The sequence below is a fragment of the Loxodonta africana genome, chromosome 19 (assembly GCF_030014295.1).
Source record: "Loxodonta africana isolate mLoxAfr1 chromosome 19, mLoxAfr1.hap2, whole genome shotgun sequence".
Lineage (NCBI taxonomy): Eukaryota > Metazoa > Chordata > Mammalia > Proboscidea > Elephantidae > Loxodonta > Loxodonta africana.
The window spans coordinates 35014466-35042239 of NC_087360.1; the positions used below are offsets into that span (position 1 = coordinate 35014466).

A 27774-nucleotide genomic window follows, 5' to 3' on the forward strand; every position below is an offset into this window, starting at 1 on the left:
GAATGAAGCCTTGAGACTCCAGTCTTGCCCACAACTCCCAGACTCACCTTTTATGAAGCCACAGTCCTTCACCTGGTAGTAACCCCAGTCCAAAAAACAGAAACTTGTAGCACGCTCTAAAGAAATAAGGGGAGGACACTCCTCTCCCAGGGTCGAAAGGAAGAAGGCTACGGTCATCATGGCTAATAACACACACACACACACACACACACACACAAAAACCAAACCCGCTGCCATTGAGTCAACTCCGACTCATAGCGATCCTACAGGATGGGGTAGAACCGCCCCATAGAGTTTCCAAGAGCACCTAGTGAATTTGAACTGCCGACCTTTTGGTTAGCAACTGTAGCACTTAACCACTACGCCAGCCAGGTTTCCATGGCTAACAAAGAAGATGCTAATACAGATCTCATATATAAAAACATGAAACTCACTCAGTTTTTTAAGTTAATTGTCTCATGGTGTTCAGAGGTTTTCAATTTACTCCCTTATTCCAAAATATAGAAATCCATGACTTATGTCACGTGTGGATTTTGGTCTTCACCTCCAGATAAACACTGTGGTATTTCTCAGATTTAATACTTCTCTGTGTACGCACTAGCAGTTCTTCAACATCCAGCTCAGCCCTACCTAGCTTCACATCAACTTCCTCTTCTCTGTCCCTACCTCTTTGTATATACTTGCCCCAAATCATTTTGGCTCCACCACATGGGGTTTCTAGAACACTTCCTTAACCCTGACTTTTTAGATCTGTCCCCAGTGAATCTGGATATAAACCAAACAACTTAAGAATCTATTTTATGATAAGGTTGATCAACTCAATGACATTCCGTTTGGAGGGAGGAATGCCATTGCTTATCTAGCTCTTAAAATCTGCATCACGAATAGCATGAGTACATGGGCCATAATATTACTGTCATGTTCCACAATTCCTATAGGGCAATAGTTCTTAACCACTGTACCACCAGGGCTCCAATAGGGTTAATAAGGCTCAGAAAATATGAAATGAAGTTTAGGTAAAATCAAGTTTCTCCATCTGATATTTTAATAAGTTGTAGCAGAAGTTCTCTACTATATTAATCACTGCACTTCATTATATATGTACAAATATACAAGACGTATGTGAAAGTATTTAAAAAATATAAATTGTCCCTTAAAAGCATCAATAATAATTAAATGTATTTCACAGACAAAAGATAAAAGTGTGTCATAAAAAGGAGTAGAATTAGCTCACTCATTTTTACCTCAGGCCCAGAAAAAAAAAAATTTTGTATTTTTAACTGTGACTCTAGGCCTGGAGAGTTACACAGATTTGCTTATTTAATTCGCACAATAACCTGTTGGTTATGATTTATTTAACAATTTAATAAGTTTTTAATTTAACAGAGATCCAGAAAACTAGTAATATGACAAAATTACATTGCTAGAAAATGATACTGCTAGAATTTGAATTTGGTCTGCCGGCCTCCCAAGCTCAAACTCTTTGACGTTTACACACCACACATAGGTCTTCCCCAGAAAGTCACATCTCGCATTAATAGTCCAAGGCCACAGCCTGTTAAGAAAAACCAACTCTCCTTGTTTTTCACAAAATTACACCCAGTGCCTAGTTTCTCCAGCCCCGTGGCAAACTCCAGTGCACTGACTACACTTTCCAAATATCTGTCTCCATCTTCATTTTTATTGCCCAATTTAATTCACATTACTCATGTAAGCATACTTACCAAGATCAACGTATCTTATGTTCCTGCTTCTATTTATGACATCTGTTGATCAAGAAGCCAATGGAAAGTGATATCGAGTACCTTCATCTTCCATGACTACATCTGGTACAGATCATGAGCAGGAACTGTTCCTGATCTAAACACAGAATCATCACTCCTAGTGTCCTTCAAACATAACTAATGATTCTACCACGTCTTGTTAATTAAAACACTTTCCATGCTCCATAAATATTTCAAATCTTCTCCATGCCTTTTGAATCTCACTCAGTCCACCTTTTTCATTGCCTTCAATAGATGGGGTTACCTCCCAACTAAGCAGATGAATGACATAACTTCACAAATTACTTTAATGAATCACATAGCACCTACAAATATTCCTGCATTTACACCCATAGGTTACTCCATTTCTATTATTAAACTGAAGTCATTTCTACACCTATTTCAGTCCAATGTATACAACTGAGCCCCTTTCTCTTCTATTTCGTCAGGAAATTAGTGATTAGACATTAAACCTCCTTTATCAGCACCTCCCTTTCAAGAGCCTGCCTCTTCAATACTGAAACTCATTTTGTCTCTTCCATCTTGAAACAAACACTTCCTGCTCTCCTGTCCTTCCTTCACAATCAAACTGAAAGTGCAGTTACCATTCCTTCATATCCCTCTCTCACTCTGATTTACAAAGATCACCAATGATTTCCTCATAAATACATCTTTTTAACATTGCCAATGATGTCTTCATAAGTAAATCGCTGTGTGTCAGGCTTTCACTTGGAAACAGAATTGAACCATGACCTTCTTTTGGGAAATATATTTCCCTAGCTTCTTCTGATAGCTCATTCTCCTGTCTCCAAACTACTCTAGTCATTCTTTCCCCACATCCTCTGCAAAGAATTCTTCAAACAAAATGGCTGAAATGCCTCAAAATTCACTCCTAGCCCCTCTTCTCTCTTTCTATAACTCCCTTGGTACTCTCACACATTTATTTGATGGCTTCAAATTCTTCCACTGCTATCTCTAAATTGAAAGTGGTAAAACTTGTGTCAGGATTGCATTTCTGAGCTATAATCTCTACTTTCAAACCTACATGTAGCTGTCTTAGGTAGAGCCGCTGCAACTAAAATACCACAAGTGGATGGTATTAAAGAACAGAAACTTATTTCGTCACCAATTAGGAAGCTAGAAGTCTGAATTAGAGCACTAGCTCTGTGGGAAGGCTCTGTCTGTCTGCTCTGGGGGGAAATCTTTGTCTCTAAGTTTCTGTTCCTCAGTTCCTTGGAGATCTCTATGTGGCATCTATTTTTCCCCCGTTTATACTTGCTTGCTGACCCTAATACACTTTTCTTATGTCTCAAAACTCACTAAAATTTAAGGCACACCCTACACTGATGTTGCCTCAGTAACATAAAAAAGAAAACACTATTCCTAAATGGGATTACACCCACAGGTATAGGGGTTATGATTCCAACATATACTTTTGGGTGACACAGTTTAATCCATCAAAGCACCTACAATGAAATACATTGCAGGACATTCTCTCTCCCATCCAAAAAACATCAAAAATCACTATTCTACTCTCCAATCTTGGTTAACGCATCCAACAAGAAACCAAACGTTGATTTGCTTATTTATTTATACTCTGTCTCCAACACTGGTCATTTTCACAGAAAAATCAACCTCTGAGTGCTGAGACAAGTTTCCTTTTGATCACAACTTAAGCATTTTAGTTTCAGAGAAATTCCACGTTCAGAATTACCTAATGTGTCCTCAGAGAGCCTGTCCCCAGATGTCTACGGTCAGATTAAACAACTATTTCCCAATTAAAAATTCATTTACAATAACTAAGAGAAGATGGTGGAGTAGTCAGATGCTTCTGGTGGTCCCTCTTACAACAAAGGCCCAAAAAACCAAGTGAATCGATTATATATATAACAAGCTATGAACCCTGAGCATCAAAGGGAAAGTTAAGAAATCCGACTGAGTGACATGGGGAGGGAGAGACAGTGCAGAAGCAGTGAACAGCTGCAGGGTTGGTGGCAGGGTCTCAGCCCGTATTCCCCTGCAGTGAGGCTGGCAGTAGTGTTCCAGGACACAGCTTCTTCAGTGAAAGAAGTCAAGCAAAGTGGCACACCCTTGGCCAGCTCGTGTGACTGCGGCGTGCCTAACGGTGGGTTTAGGATGCAGCTGCTTCAGTGAAAGAAGGCAAGCAAAGTGGCGCAACCCCTGACTCCCTGGTGTGACTGCAATGGGGCTGGCAGTGGCCTTTATGGCGTGGACGCTTCAGTGAAAGAAGGCAAGTGAGGTACTGCAGCCCCACCTGCTGGCAAGACCGCGGAGCCAGTGCTCACAATCTACACAAGCCTCTGGAATCTGAGATAAGTGATTTTGTCTAATTTACTGCACAGATCTAATAGCTTCTCCTTTTGAAAGAATTCTCTCCTATCTACTTGATCCTTCCTCCATCTGCCCTAGCCAGCTTCATTAACAGTGGATTTCCCTGGGCCTGAGATAGGTCCTGCTGTGCTCCCTGAGCCATTTCCCTGGCCTTGAAGAAGGAACAAATTAATAGGGGAAAAATACTCTGCCGACTCCCTTAATCTGGAAACTCAGAGCAGAAGCAGCTCCAATCCAGGCACAAGTGGTCCACAGACTTTGTCTTCACTCCTGCATAGATCTAGGTGGTCCTGTTACAGCAGACAGGATCTGGCTGTTACAGTGCAATGGCAAATCTGTTTGAGGTCTTACTGTAACTGTTTCGGCTGTGTGGTGCAGAGGCAGGTTTTTGACATTTGATACCAGTCTTCCTATTAAACAGGGCCCTCACCTACCCACAGCAGCGGCCTGAGGACTAGAGGCTCCACCTAGGCCACCTAGCCACCTGCGATGGGCTCCAAGGATAAGTGGTGCCTACCAGTTCTTACAGTTAAAAGCACTGGGTGCCTATGGTACAGCTGCAGAGTCCAGCCACCAGAGCGTGCTCTAGAGAACAGGGACGTGCCTTCTTTACAGATATTCGGAGGATGGTTGTCAGCCCCCCGCCTTCCGCAGAGTGTGACCCCCTGCTGCAAGCAGAAACCTGTGCTTACGTCACCATTGCTCCTCTAGGATCGTAGGTGAGAGGCTGCACCACACACTAGGTGACCAAATACCGGGACACCTGCACTAAATCTATACAAGAATAGTGAATGGACTCCTAGACTCATATACCTGGTAACAGCTCTAGCCATCTGGTAACAGGACACTAGTGCTTCAAAGGCTCCAATAATCAAGTTAGCTCACTCTAGTAGCCTATTTGGGTACGTCAAAACAAAAAGGAAGAACCTGGGATACAGCAAACAAATACAATAATGTATAGATGGCTCAGAGACAAAAGTCAATATCAAATCACATAAACAAGCAGACCACAATTGCTTCAACAAACTCCCAAAACAAAGACTCTTCCAGATGAAGATGTATTCCTGGAATTACCAGATGTAGAATACAAAAGATTAAAATACAGAACTCTTTAAGACATAAGGAAGGTGATCAGGCAAAGCGCAGAACAAGCCAAGGAGCATACAAATAAAGCAGTCGAGGATATTAAGAAGATTATTCAAGAACATAATGAAAAATTTAATAGGCTGCAAGAATCTATAGAGAAACAGCAATCAGAAGTTCAGAAGATTAACAATAAAATTTCAGAGTTAGACAATTCAGTAGAAAGTCAGTGTAACAAAACTGAGGAGATGGAAGTCAGAATTAGCGAGACAGAAGATAAAAACACTTGGCAACAATATAGTCAAAGAAAAATCAGATGAAAGACTTAAAAAAGTGAAGAAACCCTAAGAATCATGTGGGACTCTATCAAGAAGAATAACCTATGAGTGACTGGAGTACCAGAACGGGGAGGGATAACAGAAAACACAGAGAGAATTGTTGAAGATTTGATGGCAGAAAACATCCCTGACATCGTTAAAGATGAAAGGGTGTCTATCCAAGATGCTCATCGAACCCCACAGAATGTAGATCCCAAAAGAAAGTCACCAAGACATAATCAAACTTGCCAAAACCAAAGATAAAGAGAAAATTTTAAAAGCTGCCAGGGAAATGCAAAAAGTTATCTACAAAGGAGAATCAGTAAGTATGTGCTTGGAGTACTCAGCAGAAACCATGCAGGTAAGAAGGCAATGGGATGACATATACAAAGCACTGAAGGAGAAAAACTGCCAGTCAAGAATCATATATCCAGCAAAACTGTCTCTCAAATATGAAGGCAAATTTAGGACATTTCCAGATAAACACAAACTGAGGGAATTTGCAAAAACCAAACCAAAACTACAGGAAATACTAGAGGGAATTCTCTGGTTAGAAAATCAATACTATCAGACATCAACACGAGAACTCAGGATGGAGCAACCAGATATCAACCCAGATAGGGAAAATAAAAAAATAATCAAGACAGAAAAACGCTCAAAACAGGAAACCAGTGGTGTTATTATGTAAAAGATGACAACATTAAATCAATAAAGAGGGTTTAAATATTTTCTTAAATACAGTACTCAGATCTTCCATATGAAGGGGAAATGAAGGCAAAAGGAGATACAAGTTAGGTTTAAACTTAGAAATATAGGGGTAAATATTAAGGCAACCACAAATGAGACTAACAATGCTACACATTGAAATAAAAAACAAGAAAAACATAGACTCAGCAAAAACAAAATCAACAAAAATGGAAAAGAGGAACACACAAATTTAAAAAGAAAAATTGCTCTGCACAAAAAATAAGTGGAAAAACGAAACTGCCAACAACACACAAAAAAAGACATCAAAATGACAGCACTAAACTCATGCCTATCTATAATCACGCTGAATATGAATGGACAAAATGCACTGACAAAGACACAGAGTTGCAAAATGGATTAAAAAAACCACCATCTGTCTGTATGCTGCCTACAAGAGACACATCTTAGACTTAAAGACACAAACTAAAACTCAAAGGATGGAAAAAAATTTACCAAGCAAATAACAATCAAAAAAGAGCAGGAATGGTTATACTGATTTCTGACAATACTTTAAACTTAAATCTACCACAAAGGATAAGGAAGGACACTATATAATGATTAAAAGGACAATATACCAATCCACCAAACCAAACCCAGTGCCGTCGAGTCGATTCCAACTCATAGTGACCCTATAGGACACAGCAGAACTTCCCCATAGAGTTTCCAAGGAGTGCCTGGCGGATTCGAACTGCCGACCCTTTGGTTAGCAGCTGTAGCACTTAACCACTATGCCGTCAGGGTTTCCAAAAAGGACAATATACCATGAGGATATCACCATATTAAATATTTATGCACCCAATGAGGGGGCTTCAAGATATATAAAAGAGACTCTAACAGCACTGAAAAGCAAGGTAGACAGCTCCACAATAATGGTAGGAAACTTCAACACACCACTTTCAGTGAAGGACAGAACATACAGAAAGAGGCTCAGTGAAGACACGGAAGAGCTAAATATCACAATCAACCAACTTGACCTCACAGACATATACAGAACACTCCACCCAAGAGCAGCCAAGTATACTTTCTTTTCCAACACACATGGAACATTCTCTAGAATAGACCACATATTAGGCAATAAAGCAAGCCTTAACAGAATCCAAAACATCGAAATATTACAAAACATCTTCTCTGACCATAAAACCATAAAACCAGAAGTCAATAACAGAAAAATCAGGGAAAAGAAATCAAACACATGGAAACTGAACAACACTTTGCTCAAAAACTACTGGATTATAGATCAAAGTAAGGATGAAATAAAGAAATTCATTGTATCCAATGACATTGAAAACAGTTCCTCTCAGAACTTTTGGGACACAGAGAAAGTAGTGCTCAGAGCTCAATTTACATCATTAAATGCACACATATGAAAAGAACGGACAAAATCCAAGAATTATCACTACAACTTGAACAAACAGAAAGAGAGCGACAAAAGAAACCCTCGGGCACCAGAAGAAAGCAACTAATAAAAATTAGAGCAGAATTAAATGAAATGGAGACCAGAAAAACAATTGAAAGAGTTAACAAGACCAAAAGCTGGCTCTTTGAAAAGATTAACAAAATTGATAAACCACTGGCCACACTGACAAAAGAAAAAAAGGAGACAAAGCAAATAACCTGAATAAGAAATGAGATGGATGATATTACAACAGATCCAAACCATAATAAAAGAATCATAACAGAATACAATGAAAAACTGTACTCTTAACAAATTTGAAAACCTAGAGAAAATGGACAAATTTCTAGAAACACGTTACCTACCTAAACTAAAACAAACAGAGACAGGACAGCTAAATAAACCCGTAACAAAAGAAGAGATTGAAAACGTAATTAAAAAATTCCCAACAAAGAAAAGCCCTGGCCCTAATGGCTTCACTGGAGAATTCTACCAAACTTTCAAAGAAGAGTTAACACCACTATTACCAACAGTATTTCGGAGCATAGAAAAGGATGGAATACTCCCAAACTCATTCTATGAAGCCAGCATAACCCTGCTACCAAAACCAGGTAAAGATACGACAAAAAAGAAAGAAAGAAAATTACAGACCAATATCCCTCGTGAACTTAGACACAAAAATCCTCAAAAAATTCTAGCCAATAGAATTCAACAACATATCAAAAAAATAATTCACCGTGACCAAGTGGGATTCATACCAGGTATGCAGGGATGGTTCAACTTTAGAAAAAAATCAAAGTAATCCATCATATAAATAAAAGACAAACACATGATCTTATCAATTGAGGCAGAAAAGGCATTTGACAAAGTCCAACACCCACTCATGATAAACACTCTCAGCAAAATAGGAACAGAAGGAAAATTGCTCAACATAATAAAGGGCATTTATACAAAGCCAAAAGCCAACATCATCCTGAATGGAGAGAGACTGGAAGTATTCCCCTTGAGATCGGGAACCAGACAAGGATGCCGTTTATTACCGCTCTTATTCAACATTGTGCTGGAGGTCCTAGCCAGAGCTATTAGGCTAGATAATGAAATAAAAGGCATCCAAATTGGCAAAGAAGTAAAGGTATCTATGTTTGCAGATGACATGATCTTATACACAGATCATGTGTACAAGAACCCTAAAGAATCCTCAAGAAAACTACTAAAACTAATAGAAGAGTTTCGCAGAGTTATCAGGATATAAGATAAACATACTTAAATCAGTTGGATTCCTATATGCCAACAAAGAGAACGTCAAATAGGAAATCACCAAATCAATACCATTTACAATAGCCCCTAAGAAGATAAAATACTTAGGAATAAATCTAACCAGAGATGTAATGATCTATACAAAGAAAACTGTAAGACGCTACTGCAAAAAAACCAAGAGAGACCTACGTAAGTAGAAAAACATACCTTGCTCGTGGATAGGAAAACTCAACCTTGTAAAAATGTCTGTTCTACCCAAAATGATCTACCGATACAATGCAATCCCAATCCAAATACCAGTGACTTTTTTAATGAGATGGAGAAACAAATTACCAACTTCATATGAAGGGGAAAGAGGCCCCAGGTAAGTAAAGCATTACTGAAAAAGAAGAACAAAGTGGGAGGTCTTGCTCTACCTGATTTTATACCGCCAAGTAGGCAAAACAGCTGGTACAACAACAGATACATAGTCCAATGGAACAGAATTGAGAATCCAGACATAAATCCATCCAAATATGAGCAGCTGATATTTGACAAAGGCCTAAAGTCTCTTAAATGGAGAAAAGACAGTCTGTTCAACAAATGGTGCTGGCATAACTGGATTGCCATCTGCAAAAAAATGAAACAAGACCCATACCGCACACCATGCACAAAAACTAACTCAAAATGGATCGAAGACCTAAATATAAAATCTAAAACGATAAAGATCATGGAAGAAAACATAGGGACAATGTTAGGAGCCCTAATACATGGCATAAACAGTATACAAAACATTACTAACAATGGAGAAGAAAAACTAGATAACTGGAAGCTCCTAAAAATCAAACACCTATGCTCATCCAAAGACTTCACCAAAAGAGTAAAAGACCACCTACAGATTGGGAAAAAGTTTTTAGCTATGACATTTCTGATCAGCACCTGATCTCTAAAATCGACATGATGCTGTAAAAGCTCAACTACAAAAAGACAAATAACCCAACTAAGAAATGAGTAAAAGATATGAACAGACACTTCGCTAAAGAAGACATTCAAAAAAGACACATGAGGAAATGTTCACGATCATTAGCCATTAGAGAAATGCAGATCAAAACTACAATAAGATTTCATCTCACTCCAAAAAACACAAAATAATAAATGTTGGAGAGGCTGTGGAGAGATTTGGAACACTTATACACTGCTGGTGGGAATGTAAAATGGTACAACCACTTTGGAAATAGATCTGGCGCTTCCTTAAAAGGCTAGAAATAGAACTACCATACGATCCAGCAATCCCACTCCTTGGAATACATCCTAGAGAAATAAGAGCCCTCAGAGGAACAGATACATATACATCCATGTTTACTAAAGCACTGTTTACGACAGCAAAAAGTTGGAAGTAACCAAGGTGCCCATCAACGGATGAATGGATAAATTATGGTATATCCACACAATGGAATACTACGCAATTATTAAGAACAATGAACCTGTGAAACATTTTATAACATGGGGGAATCTGGAAGGCATTATGCTGAGTGAAGTTAGTCAACTGCAAAAGGACAAATATTGTATGAGACCACTATTATAAGAACTCTAGATAAAGTTTAAACACAGGAGAAAACATTCTTTGATGGTTACGAGGGTGGGGAGGGAGGGAGAGGGATATTTACTAATTAGACAGTAGACAAAAACTTTAGGTGAAAGGAAGGGCAACACATAACACAGGGTAGTCAGTAGAACTGGACTAAACCAAAAGCAAAGAAGTTTCCTGAATACAACCAAAAGCTTTGAGGGCCAGAGTAGCAGGGGCAGTGGTTTGGGGACTATGGTTTCAGGGGACATCTAGGTCAAGTAGCATAATAAAATCTATTAAGAAAACATTCTGCATCCCACTTTGGTGAGTGGCGTCTGGGGCCTTAAACGCTAGCAAGTGGCCATCTAAGACGTATAAATTGGTCTCAACCCGCCTGGAGGAAAGGAAAATGAAGAACATCAAAGACGCAAGGTAAATATGAGCCCAAGAGACAGAAAGGTCGACGTAAACCAGAGACTACATCAGCCTGAGACCCAAAGAACTAGATGGTGCCAGGCTACAACTGCCCTGACAGGGAACACAACAGAGAATCCCTTATGGAGCAGGAGAACAGTGGGATGCTGATCCTAAATTTTCATAGAAAGACCAGGCTTAATGGTCTGACTGAGGCTGGAGGGACCCTGATGGTCATGGTCCCCAGACCCTTTGATAGCCCAAGGTTTGAACCGTTCCCGAGACCAACTCTACAGACAGGGATTGGCCTGGACTATAAGACAGGCAATGATGCTGCTGAGGAGTGAACTTTGCGGCTCAAGTAGACCCATGAGCCTATGCGGGTGACACCTTTCTGGTGGCGAGATGAGAAGGAAGAGGGGGTATAGAAGCTGGTTGAATGGAAACGGCAAATACAGGGTAGAGAGGAGGAATGTGCTGTCTCATTAAGGGGAGAGCAGCTGGGAGTGCACGGCGGGGTGTGTATGGCTTTTTGTATGAGAAACTGACTGGATTTGGAAACTTTCACCTAAAGTACAATAAATAAATTAAAAAAAAAAAAAGAAATTCATTTATAAAACAAGGGATGTCTATCTGTCCTGGAGATCTAATTCTCTGCAGTAATCACCAAAACCCAAACAGATGGAAAGCCAAGAAAGCCAAGTCTTTATTGAGGATGCTGCCACTACACTGAGGGTACAGAGCTTCTTCCTCTCCTTAGGAAAAGCACCGCTGTCACGAACTCTCTTTTTATGATGTTGATAACCTCATCAATACTATTAATCCAAAGGACACACCTTATTAACCTGGATGCTAATCAAAAGGTAAAATCTAACCAAGGTTACATATTGGGCTCACACAGGGTCCATCACAGGTTGTCATAGTTTTGGTCATCACCAAGCCCCGTTACGTTGGATTTGTTTGCTGTCTCATCTGGATACTATTGCTTGAGAAAAATTTTGAAAATCACCATGGGAAACCAGGAAGGAACACTCCTTTTTCGGGCACCAACCGGCAAGAAGATTTATAAAATAAGTAACAGAGCTTAAGGTTCAGCAATGGGATTTGTGACATCTTGCCTTCTAGCACATCATTAAGTCCCACATAATACTATTTTAGGTCTTCAGAAATTTGGAGCCACATAACTGTGAGAATTGTTTTAAAAGAGTGAGAAGACAGTGATTTCACAAAGCCACAAGTTTCCCAAATAAATTAAAAAAAGAGAAAAAAGAGCTGAAGCAAGAGAAAGCTGAGTTATTGAAATGAGAGGCGGTGAGTACCGGGAAGGAACTAGGCTGGCTCTGGGACACAGGCGTGTCAATTTCAGTTCTGTTACTTACACGCTCTGTCTTTCCATAGGGCACTTAACCTCTCTGAGTCTTACTTTCCTCCTCTGGAAGTTGAGAGGGTTGCCCTAGATAATGCTGTAGAACCTGCCCAGCTGGAGGTCTGTGAGTCTGTAAGAAGCAGGGTACACCTAAGGTTATTACACCAGCTACCACACGGCTCATGTATACAGTTAAGCCCACACGATTATTCTGTTTGGAGAGCCAAATCGGCAAACCTGCGGAAACGGAATCATCTGCACAGGAAGCAGCCTTCTGAATGTGCTAGCAGCGCTACTCAAGGGGAGGGAAGAGATGAGCGTGTTTTCTGATGATGCAGATATGCCTCGCCCAGGAACTAACCAGAACGCTCCTACTCCTTACTTTCCCTTTGCACCAATGGCTTTAACTATTTTACCTCATTATTGTGTGCAGTTTTCTAAACACCTCAAATCCTTTATGGAATGAAGTGAAGTATAAATATATTCATACCCCCTGACACCCTTTCACCTCAGTAATGAGGCCACTCCTGAGGTTTACCCTTCAGGCAAAGATTGAACAGGCCTGTGGAACAAAACAAGACTAAAGGGGCGCACCAGCCCTGGGGCAGGGACTGGAAGGCAGGAGGGAACAGGAAAGCTGGTAATAGGGAACCCAGCGTTGAGAAGGGAGAGTGTTGACAAGTCCTGGGGTTGTTAACCAGTGTCATACAACAATGTGTGTACTGTTTGATGAGAAACTAGTTTATTCTGTAAACCTTCACCTAAAGTTCAGTAAAAAAAAGAAAAATATATATTTATAAAATTTTCTTAATACTCTATAAAAAAAAAAAAATCTAACCAAGGTATGCCTTTTTTTAACAATGCCTTCTCCCTTTAATGAGGTAAACCATGTAGATGCAATTAAGGGAAATTAGCCATTAATTCTATCATCCTAAAGGTTGCAAAACCAACCCTCGTATCTTCTCTCAGAAGCCTGTTTTGTGGGCTCTGGTTATTGTAGACTATACTGTAAAGAATCTGTTGTAATAAAGAATCATATTGCTCTTTATTTCTAAGAATGTTGACTGTAATCTACCAACATTCTTTCAGGCTATGAGCTTCTATTTCTATATAGAAATATTTTTGCTAAAACTATGCATATACAGGAAACCCTAGTGGCATAGTGGTTAAGTGCTACAGCTGCTTACCAAAAGGTCAGCAGTTGGAATCCACCAGGCGCTCCTTGGAAACTCTATGGGGCAGCTCTACTCTGTCCTACAGGGTCGCTATATAGGGTGGCTATGAGTTGGAATCAACTAGACAGCAATGGGTTTTGGTTTTATATATATACGTGTATTCAAAGAAAACAAGAATGAGGTTCTCAGTCTGTCTTGTTTTCATTCTGAGAGCTTCACTTTGCTCCAGAGAGCCTTCTCTCTGCCCAGAAATGGCGATTATTACGTCTGTGTTCAGACACAGCCAACCATCAGGTTAGGAGCACATGCCTACTGACCACTGCCAGCTTTTTCACAGGGTCCTTTAAGTCTCAAACCTCTCCTCTTTAAGAAAAAACTCCTGCTTTCTGTCTTTACAAATGGATAATCTGGGCCTTCTGTGGTTACTTTGGAGACCCTTTTTTTTTTTTTTCATTTAAAGAGACGCATTACAAAAAAAGGGGAACATGCACTTCACAAAAAGGATAGGGTCCTTATTTTATTCAATATAAGCAATAAAGATTTTAAAAGACAGAATGATTCCAAAAGTGATTCTATAAAAGATTTTTTAAAGCACATAGAAGACACGGTTAAAATCCCTGATTTTAGAAGAAGGAACTCTTTGTCCTTCAGTTCTCCTACCTGTAGTATGCATATGTCTGTATGTATGTTTAGGTGAGGACAGCACAGGACCAGGCAGTGTTTCATTCCGTTGTGCATAAGGTCACTGTGAGTTGGAAGGGACTCAACTGTACCTAAAAACAACATGTTTATGCTATGTATGCATATGTAATAATTTCTTATCTCTGGATGATGTGACCAAATCAGATTATACCATCCCTTCAAAGAGCTTTATTCTGATTCGCAGAGAGATAAATAAGCACTTACATAAACTGATTAGTCCTAATATTCCCAGAAATTAGTAACAGTGAATTTATTCTAACGAAAGTTTGTATGTCTTGTTCTATGCAAGCTTAAAGTGTTTCTAAGATTTTGTACTTACACTAGATAGAGCACATGGTATATGTTTTGTTCAAGAAAAACAATAATATCTGTCCTTAAATAAAGACTGGTTGTTCCAGAATGAAAGAGGAAAGCATGGAGATGGAGCAAGATGATGAAGTGAATGGATGCTCCCATTTACTCCCCCACCAAGTAACTCACTGAACAACAAATAAAAACAAGCACAGACTGAGATCTCAGAACTCCAGATGGCAGCTGAGGTGTTAAGAGGGTCCAGGTGAGTCCAGAGGTGGGAGAGAGGAAAAGCAGGGACGGCACAGAATCTGGGAGAACTTACCCGCTAACACTGGGCGCACTCGCTCATCACAACCATTTTGGGATGGGACTGGGCAATACCCCAAACACGTAACAGAAAAAGGGAGCTAATCTGAGGAAGCTGTAGCCCGATTATTTTTTTTTAAAGCAACACAAACTGGCCGTGGAAGTTCACAGGTAAATTGGGAGGGACCAAAGGGAGACTGTGGTGCTTCAAGAGAGTGCTGCTGAATCTTGCTGAGGCCCATGACAGATGGGCACTAGGACCAGGAACTGCAAGTGCAGCAGGGAGAAGGGAATACTTCAGGCAGATGGGTGACATAAGAGGGAAACAACTAGCTCCCTGCCTATAGCGGGTCACCTCGGAGAGTCTGTGCAAGGGAGCGCATGAGGGAAAGACAGAAAAAGCCCCCACCCTTGCCATAGTAAAGTCAAGCCTCACTGCTTAAGTCAGCATTTTTGACCGGCAAAACTCCTTCCTCCTGTGCACGCATACTGAATTCCAGAGATCAGGCATCTAGAACTCCTGAATCAACACTGAGGGGAAAAAAAAAAAAACAAAAAAAACCTAAGGATAAGAGTGCCCTCTAGTGGTACTCAGGAAAAGATAACAAGTCCACTACCACTGGGTCGATGTGGAGTAGAGCTGCCCCGTGGGGTTCCCAGGCCTGTGAGTCTTTGCAAAGGCGGGCTGCTGCATCTTTCTCTTGTGGAGTGGTTGGTGGGTGCAGGCCCTGGCCTTCCAGGTGACAGCCAGGCATTTGGTCGCTGTACCACCAGGGTGTCCCATCAGAAAAATTTCCCACAAAAGCCGGAGTACAAAATTTAAAGTTAAAAACAAACAAACAAAAAGGCCCAGGTTAAAAAAAAGTAGAAAAAACCACACAAAATCACGAGAAGGACCAATCAAAAGCAAAGCATGAAGAGGGAATTTCTCCTATGGTGGCTAGGCTAATGAAAAAAACTAATAATTTTCTGACTATGGTGCTAAATATTAAAAAACAAAAACACACATACAGAAAACAAACTAGTGGAGATGAAAACAAATGGAGAAACAAAATGAGAGACTCAACAAGGAAATTTCAAAAAAAAATCAAAGAGAACTAACGGAACTGAAGAATAAAGCAACTGAATTAGAAAAAGAGAAACATTCAACAGAATCAAACAGACAGAAGATAGAATAAATGAACTAGAAGACAACATAACAGAACTTATCCTGTAGCATTCAATTATATGTCTTGTTGCTTTCTAATGTGAAACTCAGGTAAAAGACATCTTCACCCAATTTGCACATGGATGAACATCTATACCCAAACCTGCAGCCTAGAGACTGGGTGTTCTGGAAGCAGCAAAAAAAGAAACATGGCTTTGGAGTCTCACTGGAAAGGATATTTATTACCAGGTACTTTGCTTTGAGTCGGAATCGACTTGACGGCACTGGGTTTTTGGGTTTCAAGATCCACACTGCAGCCAAACTTCAAGGACTAGAACTGTGGATACACATTTCCCACCTCAAGCATGCTCCAACAAACTTTTGAAGCTGCACATCAGGTAAAAGCTCATACTTAGGATAACTTGTGAAGCATCTCCCTATAAGCAGATAAAATCATGAGGTAGACAGCTTTCCCAAGACCACAGATCAAGAATGACATTTTCCCATTGTTTTGCCTCCTTTTATCCTTACTGCTTTCCCCATGCTTTCATGTTTGTAAAAATAATGCAGTTATTAGAATTTTACAGGCCAAAGCCACTAATAGAAATTTGTCAGATTGTTGGATTTGTCACCAAAAACCTAGGTCCGTATATGATAGAGATCCTTACCTGTAACAAACTATAGTCTAGTCCTGGACACTACTATAAATCTTACAATGACTGCTAAAGATAGTTTTTAGGGTCTGAAATTGACAATTTTTTTTTTTTTTACCGGGGAAAAATCAAGTGCCTATCAAAACATACTATGTAACTGTATTGCCTTCTCACCCAAAACTGAAACTTACACTAGAGTGGATTCCAAGGTTTTCATTTAATAACTCCCTATTTTTAGTTTTTTCCTGAATATCACAATATTTAATAGAAAAAACAATGAGAAACATGAGCCTTTATTAAAATTTATAAATATACAAGTTTTCTTTAATCAAAATACATAAAAATTTTGTGCTTGTGATTATCTGTACATATTTTTGAAAGCTTTTCATATATACAATACACAATCCAGGGCCAACCAAAAAACCAAACCTGTTGCTGTGAGTCAATTTTGACTCAGAGCAACCCTACCAGAGACAGAGAACTGCCCCACAGGGTCTCCAAGGAGCAGCTGGTGTTTTTGAACTGCTGACCTTTTTTGGTTAGCAGCAGTAGCTCTTAACCACTGTTGTCATCAGAGTTTCCAACCTACGGCAAGAAAAAAAAAAAAAAAAAACCAAATAAGTTGCTGTCCTGATTCCAACTCATAGCGACCCTTTAGGACAGAGTAGAACTGCCCTGTAGGGTTTCCAAGGAGTGGCTGGTGGATTTGAACGGTGACCTTTTTGGTTAGCAGCCAAGGTCTTAACCACTATGCCACCAGGGCTCCTATGTAGGGCAGTGGCTCTCAAACTCCTTTGCACATTGAAATCATCTGAGAGTCTAAAAAGGCTCTGATGCTTGTTTCCCATCACCAGAGATTCTGATTTAATTGTTCTTAGGTGTGGCCTCGACATTTAGAGTTTTAAAAAGTTTCCAGGTGATTCCAGAAGGCATCAACGTTTGAGACCCAGTTCTCTAAGAAGCTGAGATCCAAAATAGGGGCTTGTTACAGAAGGACATCTTGTTTGGAAAAGTGTAAAAAAAGGTCAGCAAAAATGAGGGAAACCCTCAATGAGATTAACTGACATAATCAATACCCACAACAATAGACTCAAACATACTGATCAAGAAAATGGTACAAGACATGGCAAGGTTTCCTGGTGTTATAAAGTTTGCCATGACATGGAGACAAATCAATAGCAACTACCAATATCACTGACAGTGTATGGTAGGTACATGGACAAGCAGCATCAGCATTTCCTGGGAGCTTTGTAGAAAATCAGAATCAAAGGCCCCACTGCAACCTACTGAATCAGGATCTGCATTTTAACAAAATCTCAGGGGATTCATAGGATGTATGAGAAGCACTGGTTCTGAACAGCTTTTTAGATTCTGCACTATGGTGCATAAAACCTGGACAGAAAGTAAGGATACTGCCACTACTTCATTCAGTTGATAAATGGATGTCTGTTGAAAAGAGAAAACATACACATTGCCAAGAAAAGCTAGCTCAGAGATTTTGCCTAAATTATAGTAACTGAGCTACCCTCACCTTGATGCTAAGCCTCCCAGTTTCTCAAAGTCTTTCTCTGTGTTGGTTATTAGCTCAAGATATTCTTAGTTTAAACTGTTGAAAACTACAACCAAGCTTATGATGGGCAGGAGGAGTGACAAGCCTGTCCTATTTCTTCATATGGCCAGCCCCACATCCCAGAGGAAACTGTTTCAAATTATTTTAACTCTCCTTGTGTGTATCTTGGAGCCCTGGTGGCACAATGGTTAAGAGCTCGGCTGCTAACCAAAAGGTTGGCAATCCAAATCCACCAGCCTTGGAAACCCTATGAAGGCAGTTCTACTCTGTTCTATAGAGTTGCTATGAGTCAGAACTGACTCGACGTCCACAGGTTTGGTTTTGGGTATATCTCCAATTTCTGTCATATATGTTGATTTTAAAATTTTATCTTTCTCAATTTATACTCAACTTATTGACTTCTTTATGGCACTGCCACAGCATATCTGCCGATTTCTCAACCCCGATGCTTCTAAATCATATAACAATTTTAGTTAAATTAATTCAGTGTTTAGAAGGTGTCGACCAGATGGCAGAGATAGATGCTTTCTGTCATCCCTCCTACAACAAAGACCAAAAAAATCCAAGTGAATCCATTATATATGACAATCTAGGAGCCCTGATCATCAAAGATAAAGCTGAAGAGTCAGACTGAGTGGCAGGGGGAAGGAGAAACAATTCAAAAGCAGCGAAGATGTGCCAGTCATGAGGCTGCTCACACCTTGCCCTCTGGGTCAGCCTACACACACGGGCTGATGAGGTGCACAGTAGCATTGGGGACATGTCTCACCACGTAGGGAGAGGCTGGGCACAGGAGAGTCTATACAAGCCTTGACAGCTGGGTAAGGTGGTGCTAGACCTGCAAAAGTTAAGTCCAAGAGTCTAACCTACAGCACGGGGTCAAAATAACACCTCGCTCTCTAAACTATCACAGCGGAGAAGTGTCTCCCCACCCTGATCCACTCCAACACCAGTCTGGTCATGTTCAACAACTGCCACGCCCCCTACATCGGAACTCAGGGCTATCCGCTTCCAAACCAGTTTCACAGCTTTAAAAAAAAGCTGTGTCCCCTAAGCTGGGAACTCAGGGAATCCCCTGCCCCTTTGCCTAGGCACTGGTATTAGGGGTCCACAAACCTGCAGTGCCATTCACTCCTGTCTAGACCTGTGCGGGCCCATTCAACACCACAAGCTCTTATCAGCATAAAACAGGGCACACACCTGAAGCCTATTTTCAACAGCAGCAGCTGAGGGGGCATTTCAGACTGGTGACATTTGACACCACTCTGCCCATTAAGGAGGGGCATTCTCCACCTATATCAGGGGCCTCAGGGCTGGCAGTATCACCCACTCCATCTAGCCACCTATGACAGGTGTCTGAGAATAAGTGGTGCTTTCCAGTACCTCCAGCCAACAGTACTGGGTGCCCAAGGACCCGCTGCAAAACCCACCCCCACAGGCGATATAGAGGACAGGGACACGCCCCCCCACCCAGGCACCTGAGGGCAGCCGTCAGCCCCCTACCTTGCTCTGCACATAGCCCCCTATGTAGCCAGATACCTGTGCCTGCTCCAAACACCCCTACACAGCCGTGCCCATCTAGGACTATAGGTGAGAGTCTGCTCCACACTCAGTGACTGACAACCTGGACACCTGTGCCACATTGGCACAAGAAAAGTGAACAGACCCCTGGGCTCACATACCTAGTAGCTGCTCTAACCACCAGGAAAAAGGACATGACAGCTTCAAAGGCACCGGTAACCAAAGAAGCTCACACTCCCAGCCTACAAGGACATATCAAAACAAAGCGAAAAGCTAGGACTCAGTAAACGAACATACAATAAATATATAATAACTTATTGATGGCTCGAGGCCAACAATCAGTATCAAATCACATAAAGAAGCAGGTCAAGATGGCTCCAGCAAGTGACCAAAATAAAGAACCAGGAAATCTGCAGGAAACAAGGTCTTGGAATCACCAGAGATAGAATTTTAAAAATTAATATACAGAGCTCTTCAAGACATCAGGAAGGAGATCGTGCAAAATTCAGGCCAAGCCAAGGAACACACAGACAGACTAATAGAGAAATTCAGGAAAACAATACAAGAAAAGGATAACAAATTTAACAGGCTACTAGAAAACAGAGAGACAGCAACTAGAAATCCAAAAGATTAACAACAAAATTTCAGAATTAAGCAACTCAATACAAGGTCCTAGGAGAATTGAGGCAACGGAGTTCAGAATTGGTGACAATGAAGATAAATCACTTGAAACCAATTTATTTGAGGAAAAATCAGAAAAAATAATTTAAAAAAAATGAAGAAACCCTAACAATTATGTGGGACACTATCAAGAGGAAAAATCTACAAGAGATAGGAGTACCAGAACGGGGTGGCGGGGGGGGGGGGGTACACACAGAAAATACGGAGAGAATTATTGAAGATTTGTTGGCAGAAAACCTCTCTGATATCATGAAAGATGAGAAGATATCTATCCATGAAGCTCAACAAAGCCCATACAGGGTAGATTCCAAAAGAAAGTCACCAAGATATATTACAAGCAAGCTCGCCAAAAACGAAGATAGAATCTTTAGAACGGCTAGGAGTAAAGGAAAAGTCACCTAAAGAAGAATCAATAAAACTAAACTCTGATTATTCAGCAGAAACTGTGCAGTCAAGAAGGCAATGGGATGACATATATAAAGCCTTGAATGAAAAAAATTGCCAGCCAAGAACTATATATCCAGTGAAACTGCCTCTTAATATGGCGGCGAAATCAAGTCATTTTTAGATAGACAGAGTTTGGGAAATCTGTAAAAACCAAACAAAATTACAAGAAATATTAAAGGGAGAACCAACAATATCAGACAACAACCCAAGACTAGAACACAGGACAGAACAACCAGATATCAACCCAAATAGTGAAGTCACAAAAACAAGTCAAATCTAATAGACTGAAAATAGGGGAACAGACAAGTCAATATGTAAACGATGAACCCTTAAAACAAAAAAGAGGGAATAAATAGTGTAGTAACAGAACTTCCATACAGAGAAGAATATAAGGCATTATCAGGACACAGAAGATCAGTTCAACCTTAGAAAACTAAAGGTGTATTAAGGTACCCACAAAGGAAGCTAACAAATCTACCCATAAAAATAAAAAAAGAAAAAAATACTCAGCAAACACAAAATCAACAATGAAACAGATGAAAAGAAAATACATAAAGAAAAATGATTCAGCACAGATAATTAAGTAGAACATAGAAACTGTCAACACCACAAAAAAATCAAAATGACAGCAGTAAACTCGTATTTGTCGATAATTACAATGAATGTAAATGGACTAAACGAATCAATAAAGAGACAGAGAGTGGCTGAATGGATTAAAAAACACGATCCGTTTACATGCTGCCTACAAGAGACACACCTTAGACTTAGAGACACAAACAAACTAAAACTCAAAGGATGGAAAAAATATATATCAAGCAAACAACAACCAAAACAGAGCAGGAGTGGCAATATTAATCTCTGGCAAAATAGACTTTAAAGCAAAATCCACCACAAAGGGTAAGGAATGACACTATATAATGATTAAAGGGTCAATATACCAGGAGGACAATACCATAATAAATATATATGCACCCAATGACAGAGCTCCAAAATACATAAAACAAACTCTAACAGCAATGAAAAGAGAAACAGCTCCACAATAATAATAGGAGACTTTGACACATCACTTTCAGTGAAGGGCAAAACATCTAGAAGAAACTCAATGAAGACAAAACCAAAAAAACCAAACCCAGTGCCGCTGAGTCGATTCCGACTCATAGTGACCCTACAGGACCGAGTAGAACTGCCCCACAGAGTTGCCAAGGAGTGCCTGGTGGATTTGAACTGCCAATCCTTTGGTTAGCAGCCGTAGCACTTAACCACTATGTCACCAGGGTTTCTGGTTCTTTCAAAAGATCAAGAACTCAGCAAACCATTTGCCAAACTGACAAAAGAAAAACAGGAAACGAAGCAAGTAACCAAAACAAGAAATGAGATGGGTGATATTACAACAGACCCAACTGAAATAAAAAGGATCATAACAGAACACTATCGAAAAACTGCATTCCAACAAATTTGAAAACCTAGAGGAAAAGGATGCATTTCTAGAAACATACTACCTACCTAAAATAATACAAACAGAGACAGAAAAACTAAAGAAACCCATAACAAAAGAAGAGATTGACGAAGATAATAAGAAAAACTCCCAATGATAAAAAAGCCCTGTCCCAGACAGCTTCACTGGAGAATTCTACCAAACTTTCAGAGCAGAGTTAACACCAGTCCTACTAAATGTATTTCAGAGCGCAGAAAAGGAAGGAATACTCAAGAACTCATTCTATGATGCCAGCAAAACCTGATGCCATAGCCAGGTAAAGACGCCACAAAAAAAGAAAATTACACACCAATATCCTTCATGAACACAGCCGCAAAAATCCTCACTAAAATTCTAGCCCACAGAATTCAATAGCATATCAAAAAAAAGAATTCATAATGACCAACTGGGATTCATATCAGGTATGCAGGGATGACTCAACATTAGAAAAGATAAGAACCACTTGATCTTATCAATTGATGCAGAAAAGGCATTAGACAAAGTCCAACACACATTATCAATACAAAACAGTAAAAAAGGAATAGAAGGGAATTTCCTTGACATAATAAAGGGCATTTACACAAAGCCAACAGCCAACATCATTCTAAATGGAGAGAGCCCTAAAGCATTCCCTCTGAAAACAGGAACCAAACAAGGATGCCCTGTATCACTCTTATTCAACACTGTGCTGGAGGGTCTTAGACAGAGCAATAAGGCAAGAAAAAGAAAAAAAGGGCATCTAAATTGGTAAGGAAGAAATAAAACTACCCCTATTTGTAGATGATATGATTTTATACACAGAAAACCCTGAAGAATTCAAAAGAAAACTACTGGAACTAATAGAAGATTTCAGAAAAGCATCAGGATACAAGATAAACACACAAAAATCAGTGGAATTCATCTACACCAACAAAGAGAACTTCAAAAAGGAAATCACAAAATAAATACCACTTACAATAGTCCCCAAGAAGATAAAGTACTTAGGAATAAATCTAACCAGAAATGTAAAGGACCTATACAAAAAAACTATAAGACACTACTGAAAGCAACCAAAAGAGACCTATTTAAGTGGAAATCCATACCATGCTCATGGACAGGAAGATTCCATATTATGAAAATGTCATTTCTACCCACAGTGATCTACAGATACAAGATAATCCTGATCCAAATTCCAATGGCATATTTTAACAAGATGGAGAAACAAATCACGAACTTTGTATGGAAAGGGTAAGGGCCCCAGATAAATGAAACATTACTGAAGAAGAACAAGGTGGGAGGCCTCACCACTGCCTGATTTTAGAACCTATTATACAACCATGGTAGTCCAAACAGCCTTGTATTAGTATAACAGATACATAGACCAATGGAACAGAATTGAGAATCCAGACGTAAATCCACCCAGCTACGAGCAGCTGATGTTTGACAAAGGCCTTAAGTCCATTAAATAGGGAAAAGACACTCTCTTTAACAAATGATTCTGGCATAACTGGGTATACATCTGCAAAAAAGTGAAACAGAATCCATACTTCACACCATGTACAAAAACTAACTCAAAATTATCAAAGACCTAAATATAAAATCTAAAATGATAACGATCATGAGAAAAAAATAGGGACAATGCTAGGAGCCCCAATAATGCCATAAACAGAGCACTAACCATAACTAACAATGCACAAACACCAGATGAGAAACTAGATAACTGGGATCTCCTAAAAATCAAACACTTATGCTCATCAAAAGACTTCACCAAAAGAGTAAAAAGAGAACCTACAGACTGGGAAAAAATTTTGGTTACGATACATCTGATAAGGGTCTAATCTCTAAAATCTACAAGATAAGGCAACACCTCAAAAAAAGACAACCCAATTAAAAAATGGGCAAAGGATACTAACAGACACTTCACCAAAGAAGACATTCAAGCAGCTAATAGACTACATGAGGAAATGCTCACAATCATTAGCCATTAGAGAAATGCAAATCAAAACTACAATGAGATACCATCTCACCTCAACAAGCCAAAAACCACAAAATAAACAAATGTTGGAGAGGTTGTGGAGAGACTGGAACACCAATGCACTGATGGTGGCAATGTAAAATGATACAACCACTTTGGAAAACAATTTCGTGCTTTCTTAAAAAGCTAGAAATAGAAATACCACATGATCCAGCAATCCCACTACTAGGAATATATCCTAGACAAATAAGAGCCGTCAAATGAATATACATATGCACACCCATGTTCACTGCAACACTGTTCACAATAGCAAAAAGAAAAAACCTAGGAGTCTATCGACAGAAAAATAGATAAATTATGGTACACACAAACAATGGAATACTATGCAGCAATAAAAAACAATGATGACTCTGCAAAACATCTCACAACATGGATGAATCCAGAGGGCATTATGCTGAGTGAAATCAGTCAGTCACAAAAGGACAAATATTGTATGAGATCATTATGAGAGCTGAAGAAAAAGTTTAAACAGAGAGAAAAGCATTCTTTGATGGTTATGAGGGCGGGGAGGGGAAGGGAAGGGAATTCACTAACTAGATAGTAGACAAGGATCAACTTCAATGAAGGGACAATACACAACACAGGTGAAGTACTGAACATATCCAAGGGCTGAGGCCTGGGGACCATAGTTTCGGGGGACATCTAGGTTAACTGGCATAACAAAGCTTATTAAGAAAATGTTCTGTATCCCACTTTGGTTAGTGGCGTCTGGGGTCTTAAAAAAAGCTCGCAAGTGGCCATCTAAGATCCATCAGTTGGTCCCATCCTACTTGGAGCAATGAAGAAAACCAAAGACACAAGAAAACTATTAGTCCAAGAGACTAAAGGACCACATAAAACAGAGACTCCACCAGCCTGAGACCAGAAGAACTAGATGGTGCCCGGCTACTACCAGTGACCTCCCTGACAAGGAACACAGCAGAGAGTTCTGGACTGAACAGGAAAAGTGGGGAACAGAACTCAAATTCACTAAAAAGACCAGGCTTAATGGTCTGACAGAGACTGGAGGAACCTCTGAAATTATGGCCCCTGGAAGCTCTGTTAATCCAGAACTAAAACCATTCCCAAAGCCCACTCTTCAGACAAAAATTAGGCAGGCCTATAAAACAAAAACTAATACCCACAAGGACTGTGCTTCTTAGTTCAATCAGATACACAAGACCTAATGGGTGGCTCCTGTCCAGAGGCAGGATGAGAAGGCAGAAAGGGACAGGAACTGGCTGAACAGACACAGGGAACCCAGGGTGGAAAGAGGGAATGCGCTGTTACACTGTGGGGATTTCAACTAATGACACAAAACACTATGTGTATAAATTTTTGTATGAGAAATTAACTTGAGCTGTAAACTTTCACCTAAACCACAATTAAAAAAAAAAAAACAATGCTTACATCATAATGTAAATGTTTAAAATACACGAACATTAGATATTACTGACAAGTTTGGTTGTGCTTGCTTATACAAGCATCTTCTAGAATAAAAAATTCCATTATTTCATCATTTGTTTCATTTTTTGATTCTTTTATTTATGATCTCAATTTTCTAAAATAATCCTATAGTTATTTCCATTGTTCTAGTCCGCCTAGTCAAACTTACACTGCAATCTATCATTCCCAAAATTTCTCTCATGTGGACGGCATTATACTGAGTGAAGTCAGTCAGTCACAAAAGGACAAATATTGTATGAGATCACTATTATAAGAACTGAAAAAAAGGTTTAAACACAGAAAAAAGCATTCTTCGATGGTTTCAAGGGTGGGAAGCAATGGGAAGAGGGAATCATTAACTAGACAGCAGACCAGGGTCAACTTCGGAGAAGAGAAGGACAACACACAATACAAGGGAACTGAGCACAACTGACCAGCACAAAAGCACAGGCGCTTCCTGGATGCATCCAAACACACTGAAGGACAGAATAGCTGGGGCTGAGGCCCGGGGACCACAGTTTCAGGGGACATCTAGGTCAACCGGCATAACAAAGTTTACTAAGAAAATGTTCTGTATCCCACTTTGGTGAGTAGTTGTCTGGGGTCTTAAAAGCTTATGAGGGGCCATCTAAGGTACATCTTTATCTATTGGTTCCATCCCTCATGGAGCAAAGAATAAAGAAAACCAAAGACAAAAGGAAAATAATAGGAGACAGGGCCAAGATGGCAGAATAGCCAGATGCTTCCTGCCATCCCTCTTATAGCAAAGGCCCAAAAATACAAGTCAAACGATTATATTTATGACAAGCTAGGAGCCCTGAACATCAAAGGCAAAGTCAGAAAACGTACTGAGTGGCAGTGGGAGGGGCACATGGTTCAGAAGCAGAGAGGAGTTGCCGGACGTGAATCACTAGGATCCCTCAGGCACCATTACCAGAAGCGGCTGTGGTGGGCTGGTGGTAGCGTTTGGCTGCAGTTTTCTCAGGGAGAAGCAGCCAGCTGCACAGCTTACTCACACCTCTGGAACCAGAGAATGGTACTCTCAGCAAAAGCTAAGTACTTGTGTATATTTTACCACGCCCCCCGCCCCCCAAGTTGATGTCTGCGGCTGTTGACTCCCTGGGCCTGAGACAGGCCCATTTGAGCACCCTGAGCCATACTGAGAAGGAATAAATTCACAACGGGGTAAAAGATAATTAGCCAGCTCCACTAACTGGGGGAGCTCAGGACACAACTGGCTCCTGTCCAGGCATAAACGATCCGTAGACTTTGAATACCTTTCCCCCTTGCATGGACCTGTGTGGGCCTATTCCACGAGAATAGGCCCTTGCTGGCAAACTGACTATTTAAGCTGTGCGGTGGAGAGGTGGGTGTTTAAAATTTGACATGGCTTTGCGTATTAAACTGGGTCCTTACCCACCCACATCAGGGGCCTAAGGACTGGTGGCTCCTCTCAGGTCACCCAACCTCCGCGACAGGGGTCCAAGGATAACTGGTACCTCCCAGTCCTTACAACCAAAAGCACTGGGTGCCCATGGTCCATCTGCAGAACCCACCCACTTCTACGCTCCAGGGAAGAGGGACCCATTTTCCTCAGAGACACTCGGGGGATGGTTCTCAGCTCCCACCTGGTTCAGAGCATGACCCCCTGCTGCAACCAGATACTAGTACCTACACCAAACATCCCTGCCCCTCTAACACTGTAGGACAGAGCCTGTAGCACACACTTGATGAGCAGGTACCTGGACACCTAAGCTGAATCCACACAGGAGAAGTGAATGGACTCAAAAGCTCACATACCTGATAATAGTTTTAGCCATCTGGTGACAGGACGCCAGAGCTCCAAAGGTGAAAATAATCAAGCTATCTCACTCAAGCAACCCATGTGGGCATATCAAAACAAAACAAAGCAAGAAACTAGGATAGAGTTAGCAAAGATAGAATAAAATACAATAACTTATAGATGACTTGGAGACAGCAGTCAGTATCAAACCACATAAAGAAACGGACCATGATCGCTATAAGAAGCTCTCAAAACAGCGAATCAAAGATCTTCTGGATGAAGGTGCCTTTCTGGAATTACCGGATACAGAATTCAAAAGATTAATATACAGAACTCTTCAA

The 27774-nt window shown here is 40.3% G+C and overlaps 1 protein-coding gene across 8 annotated transcripts in view; it reads right to left on the bottom strand.

Moving 5' to 3' along the window:
* The window catches only part of LOC100677032 (zinc finger protein 596), a 55576-nt gene that overhangs the window by 13987 nt on the left and 13815 nt on the right, over window positions 1-27774 (bottom strand). Inside the window, exon 1 of one of the 8 annotated variants that reach the window (XM_064272586.1) lies at window positions 17049-17103. The exons of 6 other annotated variants lie outside the window; for them this stretch is intronic. The gene's annotated coding sequence lies outside the window, so the exon portion shown is untranslated. Of the gene's footprint in view, window positions 1-47; window positions 10504-17048; window positions 17104-27774 lie in introns of those variants that run through there. One more of the 8 variants, XM_064272591.1, reaches the window with a different exon arrangement.